General features: G+C 44.6%; 1 long non-coding RNA gene across 1 annotated transcript; it reads left to right on the top strand.

Moving 5' to 3' along the window:
* Nucleotides 1-3,270: 3,270 nt before the first annotated feature.
* Nucleotides 3,271-9,443, top strand: LOC123822731. The gene is made up of 4 exons (XR_006786406.1): nucleotides 3,271-3,816; nucleotides 5,046-5,135; nucleotides 7,568-7,796; nucleotides 9,192-9,443. It is a non-coding gene; the product is annotated as an uncharacterized LOC123822731 (long non-coding RNA).
* The last annotated feature ends 497 nt before the right edge of the window (nucleotides 9,444-9,940 follow it).

Below are 9,940 nucleotides of genomic sequence, written 5' to 3'. Positions count from 1 at the left end.
TGTAGGTCTATTTCTGGGTTCTCTGTGCTGTTTCATTGATCAAGGTGTCTACCTTTCCACCAACGTATTGGTGGAAATAATATATATACTATATGATAATATATATATAATATAATATATAATAATAAATATTATACTATACTATATAATAATATATACTATATATTATAATTATCGTTGCTATATAATACATCTTGAAAGCAAGAAGACTGAAATGGATTATACTTTGAATATTTATTTGAGCTGAGTTTTTAGTCTTTATTTATCCTAACATATATATTAGTTAAAGTATCTGCATTTTCTTAACATCATGTCTATTCCCATAATTTATGTTTTCTATTGAAGTCGACACTTTTCCCCAGGTTCTGACACTTCCTTTGTGCGGCTACTTTCCTTGTCTGTGAAATGGGGGGCAGCGGTCTGTCCTTCAGAGTTTGCACATACTTCGCAGGAAGTACTGCCAGTGAGATTGTGTGAAGTCACATGCGAAAGCGACTAGCACGGTCCCAGGCCTGCAGTCAAGTTTCTATGCTTCTCTTTGCTCAGAGTGATTCTGTCACTCATGCTGACGATGTGTGGAGTTGTCCGTTGCTTGTCTGTAACCATATGAAGTAATACATCGCTCTTTCGTAACAATCCATAATGCAGAGACTGTGTAGGGACTACATCAATCAAAGTTATAATCTGAAAACGCACCCTCTACTGAGTTTCCGACTGGCTGAGAGCTGTGGCCGTCTGACGCCCACAGCACAGCAAACCCACGAGGGCCTCCGGGGCTGTGCCTGCAATAGCGGTGATGTCACTTGCCCTCGTTACTCAAAGCAGTCCCCTCTTCCTTGCCCTACACACATACTCAAGTGTGAAAGAGGAGTTTGTACTCTACGTGCAAAAAAAAAATAAGCAATATATTTCAAGTTTGTGTGTTTTAAAAGCTTCTCAATCTCTCCCCCATGCACTATTTTCTCCATTTTATGTTTTCCCTTTACTAATCATAATTGAACCTGGACTTGCAGATGTGTTTCCAAACTGTTAATTCAGCAAAAAGCCTGCTCTTGACACATTTAGAGTTTTATTCTGTTATATCTCTCTAGTTCCTCCAATATCCTTCACATGAGTTCCATGATTCAGCAGCTTAAGGACTTTACAGCCAATTATGTTGACAATGACTATTTTACAGGCCATACATTTTTATTTACAGACAATACAAGGGAAGTTATGTTTCCCATAAAAATTTAAAAGGCCTTTAATTAACTTCTTATTTTAATACTTTAAGTTGAGAAATGGAAAGCCAGTCCAGCAAAGTGTAGACAAATAAATGTTCAGTTTAATAAATAATTTTACGTGGTTTAGCTGTGCCCTGACCAACTAGGCTGATGAATGGAACGTTTCCAGAACCCCGGATGTTTCTGTGGGTCCCTGCTCCTTTAACTCCCACTCCCTCTAAGACAGACACTGTCCTGCCTTCTGTGATGGCCCAGCTCTCTATAGTTGATTGTGGAGTTTAATACACCCGTAGTTTTCCCTGTCCCTACTATTGTTTTAATTTAATATCTGTGTATGCATCCTTGAGCAACACAGTCGATGAATAATATGCATGTATTCTTGTTTGTCTTGCCTTCTCCACCACACTACTTCTGCAGTATCCGTCCACGTCACTGAAGGCAGCCATGGTTTGCTCATCCTCACTGCTGCATGGCTCTTCAACACACCAATACTCAACCACTCATTTATCCTTTCAGCTGCTGTGGGACACTTGTTTTGTTCCCAGTGTTTGGCTGTTGTGGATAATCTTAGCACATTCTTTTGCACTTGTGTCCAGCTAGACAGGTGCACACATTTCTCTGAAGGATATTTTAGGAGCTGTGTTTCTGGGTTGCAGCAACTATATATTTTTTCAAGGGAGTTATGTCTATTAATGTTTAACAGGTAATATATGTGGCCAGTGTTGCCTTTTAAAGGAACCAAGGACATAGATGTGTTTCCCTTCTCCTTCACCCCAACGCCTTGAATTTTGAAGTGCTACTTCCTGGTGATCAAAGAACTCAGCAGCCCTCTCTTCAGACTGTGCAAGTGACAGAGGGCATCAAACTGCAGGATGGAGTGCTGGTTTGAAACTAGAACAAAGTTCATCTTATTAAGTGCTCACGTGTGGGAAGGGTAGGTCAGGGGGTCTATGGTCTGCAATCTGGAATGAGTTTTTATTTTATTTCCAGGCCATTTTATTTATTTTTCAACTACAGTTGACATTTAATATTATTTTATATTAGTTTCAGGTATTATAATGGTTCTTTATTTCTAAAAAGCATCACCATAAAAGTGATATTTATGACATCTTACTTATTTTGTCCTTTTGAAACACCTATGAATTTCAAGGACCACCTGAAGCAAACTCTGAGCACCATGCCAGGCTAACAGGTGCACACCCTAACCTTTAAACCCAACTTTTCAGAGACTCACCTGTTGTGTGAACCGGGCACACCTCTGTTAGACCTTTAAGTCCCAGAAAAGACCATGCTTCAGCGACAGGGAAAAGTTCAATGGCAGAAATGCTTTGCCAAGCCGGGCCTGAGCCAGTTCGTGCTCTGTAACCACTGCGTGTCCCGCTTCCGGCTCCGGCAGTGGCTGGCGCCGGCCGCAAACCTCCTTGTGCAACCCTCCCAGTCTTTGCCGAATCTGATTTTTTTAAAAGTCCTGTATTGCTCCACCTTTCCAAAACCTTTAGAATTTGAAAGCCCTTTCTTTTTTAAAAAACTTTTTTATTCTGGGAAATTTTAAACATGTACAATAGTCTACACAATAGTGAATGGAGGCCCAAGTCCCCATCATCCAGCTTCAGTAATGATCAGTGGTGGCCGCCTCATTTCATCTCTGCCTCCTCCCACCACCGGGCTCCTCCGGAGAAGATATAAATTAGGATTCAATCCCTGATTGCTTCACTATAGATCAGGATTGCTTGGGAACAAACACCAATTATGATTTAACCAGTGATGGTTTTACTGCATATCTCTAAAGGACAGGGACTTTAAAAAGAACCCTCAGTACCATTGTCAAACACACATGAGTCGACATTAATTCCTTAATTTCATAGTATGGGAATTTTCTTGGTTTTGATACAACTATATAGATACATATTTACATATAGATATATATTTACATACTTTTGTTTCATTTGAATGACTATGTAAACAAGATTTATGAGTGGTAGTTCTATAAATCTGCCCTAAAACTTCAAAATGTGACTTATACAGAGGCAGGAGCAACTAGGAAAACCCTGGGAAAGAGCAACAATGGGGAGAAGGAAGGTTAACCTCGCCACACATTGGAGTACATTATAAGCATCTGTAATGAAAACAGGTGACTCTGGCCCAAGAGTAGACAGGCAGACCAATGGACCAGAAAAGGAAATACAGAAATTGACCAACTGCACCTGAGAATTTAGTCTGCTGCAAAGGGGACAGCTCGAATCCATAAACCAGAATCAAGGAAAGTTCTCTACGTCTTAAAGCCAGAAGTAAGAAGATAAATTCTTACTTATTGATAAATTTGCTTATATAAAACAACAACACTACAATATTTTTTGCCATGGTGCAAGGCTCTATTATAAAGACAAAAGACCAATGAGGAAAGACATATGACCTCCTATCACAGATGGTTTTAAAGATGAGTAAACCTCTGGGAAAATGGATGAGAAATTAGGATGCGGTTCCCAGGAACAGAACTGCAGGAGGCTCTCGGTCATGTGAGAAGACCTTCAGCTGTACTTGAATGGAGAGAAACCCAAGTCAAACGATGCTGAGACGGTTTCCCTGCCGGCAGGTGAGCAGACGTGCAGAGGTTTGACCATGCACATTAGCAAAGCTGGGAGGAAATGAGCCGCTCATGTATTTTTGGTGGGGGAGGAACTGGGCTAAGTCTAGAAAAATTATATGTTTATTTACCCTTTGATCTAGCAATGTCCCCTCCATACAGGGATAGCCCAAAATGATACTGGCCAAAATGTGAAAATATATACGCACTATTTGTAATAGCAAAAACCTGAAGATGACCCAGATGTGCACAATGGGAAACTGGTTAAATAAACTGTGACACTTTAAGCCATGCAGCCGTGCAAGGGAGCGAGGGAGATCTCTGTACTGCCATGGAAGGGTCTCCAGGGTGTATCATCAACACAGAAAGCAGGGCAGAGAAATGTGTTCATGATATGCCACTATTTATCTAAGAAAAGAAGGCATGCATTTGTAAAGAATGAATTTATGACATTTAAATTATATCTCAGTACCATGGTTATCAATATATATAAGCACTATATCTCAGTACCATGGTTATCAATATATATAAGCACTTAAAGTTGAAAAAATAAACCATAATTTTTAAAATGCTTAGTGACAGAGGGAAGAAATGGAGAAGCTGTAGAATTTATTTTGGAGCCAGTAAATATTTTATATAGTTTGAAAGAACAAAAGTAAATCAAAAGAACAGTTCCTAAAAACTGAAATGAAAAGGAAGTATAAGGACCGAAGTGTGGACCACACAGATGGAACTGTGCAAATGGCTCTGAAGTGCTGTATCTGTACATTCTCCATGGGATGTGCTTGGAGGACAAAGAGAACTGGAAACAAAATCTTACAGGTCTTTCCGTAATCACATTGTTGAGGACACGCTGGCCCCGGCACTCTGAGGCTGGAGTCGGTGCATCCTGGGACACATCAAAGGGGAAATAACGCTGGTGTCTTTAAGGACTGTTCACTGTAGTTGATAGGAGATACAATGTAAGGCTGATTAAGTTAAGTAAAATTCCTGTAATCCTGGGTTTAAGTGGAAGGATCAGGTAATTAATGTAATCTTCAATCAAGAGTACATGTGTTCTAGCTCTGTCCGTGGCAAAGACCTGGACACCACAGCCCCTGTGGTGGCGGTTGCAGTGCCAGGGCACAGACTGTGGTCACACTGACCGGGGATTTCCCACTGAAAGCCATTGGGAACCCTTGGAGAAATGGCCCATTGCAGGTTTGGGTGAGAAAATGTACCCTATTCTCTCACACCAGGAAGTGGAGAAGCTCAAAGTCTGTTGGGCTGGCATCAAAGGACCAGGAACCAAGCTGGAAGAGGCTCTCATCGGCCAAAGACACGACAATGTAAGTGTTCATAATACGTATAAAAAGTGCACTGGGTTGAAATAGGTCAAATATGTTTGAATCCAAGGGCCACAGTCATACAAAAATCCCAGTGCACTTTTACAGCTCAAACAATAACAGCTCATTTGCTTACTTTGGGATGACGTGAAGGAACCAACTCTTTTATTCACTCATGAACTCGTAAATCAAGGGAAAAAAACCTAGCATCTGTCCTCATCTCCCACATGATCTGGACCTCAGGGCAACCAAACAGTTGGTGAGTAAGGTCTTAATTTATAGTGTTCCAGCTAATAGATGAAGAGATATGATAGCATCAGAATATCATCATTTTCCTACTCTGAATAAACTGGTGAATCTAGACAATGATCATCAATGGTTAGTAAAGAGAGAAAACAGACATTGTACACTTGCTAATGGAAATACACACCACCTATAAAGCAGTTTTGCTCAAGTGCACACATCTGTAACCAAGCCTGTAGATAAGAAAACACGAGGGACAGAAGAACATGTTAAATGACACCACAAAAACTTTGTCAGCAAAACTAAGCCTGCGGGAAACTCTAAAGAAGGAACAACTCCATTTCTGAGGGGTCGGGGGAGGGAGGGGAACCTACAGATTAGAAGATACTCAGGAGACATATCCCAGTGCTAGGACCTCACATGGATCCCAATCAAACAAGCAAAATGTAAAAAACTGAATACAATCAGAGAAATGTGAACACTAACTGGATATCTGAATGATATTGAGGATACAATTGTTTATTTTTAGGAGCAATTTATTGTGGTTATATCTTTTAGAGGCTTTATCACTTAGAGATACTTATGAAAATATTTACAAGTGATAGCTACCTGGGCTTTGCCTCAAAAGAGCTGGGTGGTGGGGGCAGGGGTGTCAGAGAAGACGAACCAAGCTTGGCCTTGTGGGAGCTGGGGGTGGGTGGGTGGGAGGTGCTGTATTATTCTCTCTGTTTAAGAATATTCTGGTTTGTTCAACGAAGACTCAGGCTGCCCTCCCACTCAAGACTCTCAACAACGCAAGCAAAGCCAACACAGTACTAGTTTCCCGGAAGGATTTTTAGACAGAACTAAAGGACACCGCGGGCCTGGCACCGAGCTTGCCCAGGCACGCGCTGCAAACACATCTGGGGTGCAGGGACAGCCAAGCACTGCTAGGTGCGGGGGGGCGGGAAGGGGGCACTTAGCAACATCTGGTTCAAAGATAACAGATCCTAAATATATGAGTAACAGTCTTAGCCCATCACTGTGATATATTATTTAGATACCAGAGCATATTACAGATGAGGCAAAGTAGGTCATAATTGCTTTAAGAATAAGGAGATAACAAAGAGATGCCGAAAACTCAGTTTCCTTTTTTATCTGCCCGAAACTGCTCTTTCTCCCTCTGCTGGGCCTCCCATCCCTCTCTCCCCTCCACGTCCACCATCCCCTTTCCCTTTTCCACCTCCCTTGCCCCTTCTCTCTGCCAGTGGTCAGGGTTTTGCTATGGCCCTTCCCCTTTCCCTTATTCCCACCAGCCCCTCAGCAGTGGTGGGGAATGGGCAAAGTGTTCCTCCCTTACACACCTGAGGGTCTGTGTGGTCTCTGCTCTGTCCTCTGCCTTTGCCTCTCTGGAGATCTGTGTCTCCTTACGGTGTTTCATCGAGGGCCCAAAAAGGAGAGAAAAGAACTTCTCTCCTGCTCAGGAACGACTTGACCAAGCCCACCTCACGGCCACACCGCAGCTGCAGCGTCTGCTGGGAAATTCAGATGTAACAGGCTGCAGCTCTGTTTCCAAGGAACCAGAGCACACACTCCCCTTTGCTTTTTCCTTTTCTCCCTTTTCTTTCTTTCTCCCTTTTCTTTCTTTCTTTCTTTCTTTCTTTCTTTCTTTCTTTCTTTCTTTCTTTCTTTCTTTCCTTTTTCTTTCTTTCTTTCTTTCTTTCTTTCTCTCTCTCTCTCTCTCTCTCTCTTTCTTTCTTTCTTTCTTTCTTTCTTTCTTTTTTCTTTTTAAAAAGCTACTGTGATACTGCAACTGGGACATACACGGTACAAGTTTTCAGAAATGGAAATTCAGAAAAGTCTCTCCATGTTCTTCGGGACACAGATGGAGCTGTGCGGGGTCAGAGGATGTGTCGCGGGGGGCTCCCAGGGCCACTCGTCACTGTCCACACCCGGAGGATGTGACCACACCAGGCTGAGGAACAGGAGCGGGCAAATAACCCCAGTGCACTTTCACCGCCCCCCGCCCCCAGCCGTCAGACTTTCACACTCAGGGGGGTATAGCTGTAACAGGACGATTTGTGTCCCCTCCCCCCAAAATTAATATTGAGACCTAACCCCCAGCTCTAGAATGTGACTGTATGTGGAGATAAGCTGTTTAAAGAGGTAATTAAGTTAAAATAAGGTTGTTACAATGGGCCCTCATCTCACAGGATGGGTGTTCTCAAAGAAGAGGACATAGGACACAGACGGGAACAGAGAAGACCACTGGACACAGGGAGACAGGCCTGAGAAGCAGGAACTTGCTAATCCTTCGACTCAGGCTGCTGTCCTCCACGACTGTGAGAAAACACACCTGCCGTTGGAGCCCCCAGGCCGTGGTGCAGTGCGACGGCCGCTCCAGCTGACTGATACCGTTAGAAAACATTGCTTCAGAAACAGGTGATTAGATGGCCTGGAATGTGGTGCCAAGGTAGCAACTGCAATGGGACATGAAGAAATTTAAGGAATGATTAAATGTTCTATATCTTTCCCTGGCCAGATGGCTCAGTTGGTTGAAGCATCATCCCGTACACCTGAAAGTTGTGTGTTCGATTCCTGGTCAGGGCACATACCTAGGTGGTAGGTTTGACCCCAGCCAGGGCGTGTATGGGAGGCAGCCAATCAATGCTTCTTTCTCACGTGCATGTTTCTCTCTGCTTCTCTATCACTCTCCTTTCCTCTCTCTCTAAGGTGAGTAAACATATCCTCAGACTTAGAAATCCAGATGGCACAAATGAATGGCATGTCATGTAATTTTGGAAAAATCTTCAAATTCTGTAAACTTTCAGCATAGTCTTCAGGTCACCTGTCCACCTCTGGTCACTCCCCACCACCTGTTTCCATGACACCTGTTACCAACCCACAGAGTGCTGAGCACTCACGGGCCTCACAATAAACCTGCTGGCTAGAGACTGCCTTATGATGAGGGAACTGAGGCACAGGACACCAGGTAATATCCCCAGATCACTCAGCCAGGAAGTGGCCATATCCAGATGTGAACCTGGCTACTTGTCCAGAGTTCACGCCCCTGACTGTTTGCTGTGCCTGTGGCCCGGTCCTGGCTTCCCACCACCTCCCCATCATGTCCAGGCTCTGCACCCAGCTTCCCAATCTTGCCTTCAGCTGTTCATCTCTCCCTGGTCCCAGCAGTCCTTCCCGGCTGCAGCCTGCCTCCTCACTGCCCCTCCCACGCACTATACCATGAGACTACCACCCCAACTCAGAACGCCCACTCTCCTCTCTGCCCACCAAACCCCTCCTCCTGCCGGTGCCTTTGAGATGTCCCTGACCTGCCACATCCCTCGCTCTCTGAATTTCTAATACTTAGCACATCATTCAGCCCTTGATTCAACCACTTTCTGGGTTTGATCCCTGATGATGTGCATCTTGTGATGCTTACGGCACCCTGGACGGATGGGCTGACGGCACTGGCTCAGAGGCCCCAGAGAGCGACCACAAGGTGCCTCAGATGCAGGGAAAGGCAAACAAAATGTCTTTGAAGATCCTGTTTTATTTTATTTAAAGATTTGTTTATTTATTTATTTTTAGAGAGAAGAGAAGAGAAGGAGAAAGAGGGGGAAACATCAATATGTAGTTACCTCTCATACCCCGCCCCCCCCACCAGGGACCTGGCCCCCAACCCAGGCATGTGCCCTGACTAGGAATTGAACCAGCGACCCTCAGTTCACAGGCTGGCACTCGATCCACTGAGCCACACCAGCCAGGGCTCATGTTTTATTTTTCATATTGACGTACATGTTGCTTTCTGATCCATAATATATTTGTTTGGTATAGTATGTGCCAGAATAAAAAGAGAATCAAACGTGATTTGAAAAATCTTGGACTGAAATTCACCTGCCACTTGCCAGCTGGTTTCTGGGTCCCTGGCACAACACCCACCAAGCACATTCCCTGAGGAGCAGGAAGGACCAGCTCAGGAGACACGTGTCCTGTGTGGAGTAGAGAGTGAGCGATGCAATCAGGGCTTGACTCCTGGGCTGCCCCTCACTCACCGGGTCTTGGGGAGCACTTTCTGCGAGCCCCAGCTTCCCCAGCAGGTACGAGGGACCACACCCATGACAACCATCCTAACCCGGGTCCTTGGGAGCGTTAATGGGATGGTGCCCGCCTCCCAGGAAGTGCTGTACTCTAAGTACTGAATCTCTCCATTTCCCTCTCCCCTCAGTAGTGCATCTCTGGCCTAAGCGCCATCAGGCCCACACCCTCAGAGGAGGCTGAAGAAAAGAAATCACCTTGCAAAATGTGGCAGAAAGTCGGACAAGGTGAGGAGACTCCTGTGGATCTTGAATCGCCTTTAGAACACCCAAAGTTCTCTCCCAGCCTGCTCACCCAGGGTGCACTGCCCCAGTGAGTCCCCAGCAGTGCCCCAGTTCTCTGAGGAGCACCAGTGTGAACTCCTTCGCAAGGAGAAGTGTCACTGCTCCCTCATAAAGAGCAGCTGGCCGTCCTGGTCGTCTGCTTGTGGGGTCAGGAGAGGAACGCCGCCCTGCCAAGGAGCAGGGTCTCTACTAGAAGTTTGTGGG

This window comes from Phyllostomus hastatus, unplaced genomic scaffold (assembly GCF_019186645.2).
Source record: "Phyllostomus hastatus isolate PE091 unplaced genomic scaffold, TTU_PhHast_1.1 phas_contig_41, whole genome shotgun sequence".
Classification (NCBI taxonomy): Eukaryota; Metazoa; Chordata; class Mammalia; order Chiroptera; family Phyllostomidae; genus Phyllostomus; species Phyllostomus hastatus.
The sequence above is the reverse complement of the archived record's forward strand: the minus strand, read 5'-3'. Positions and strand labels throughout refer to the sequence as shown.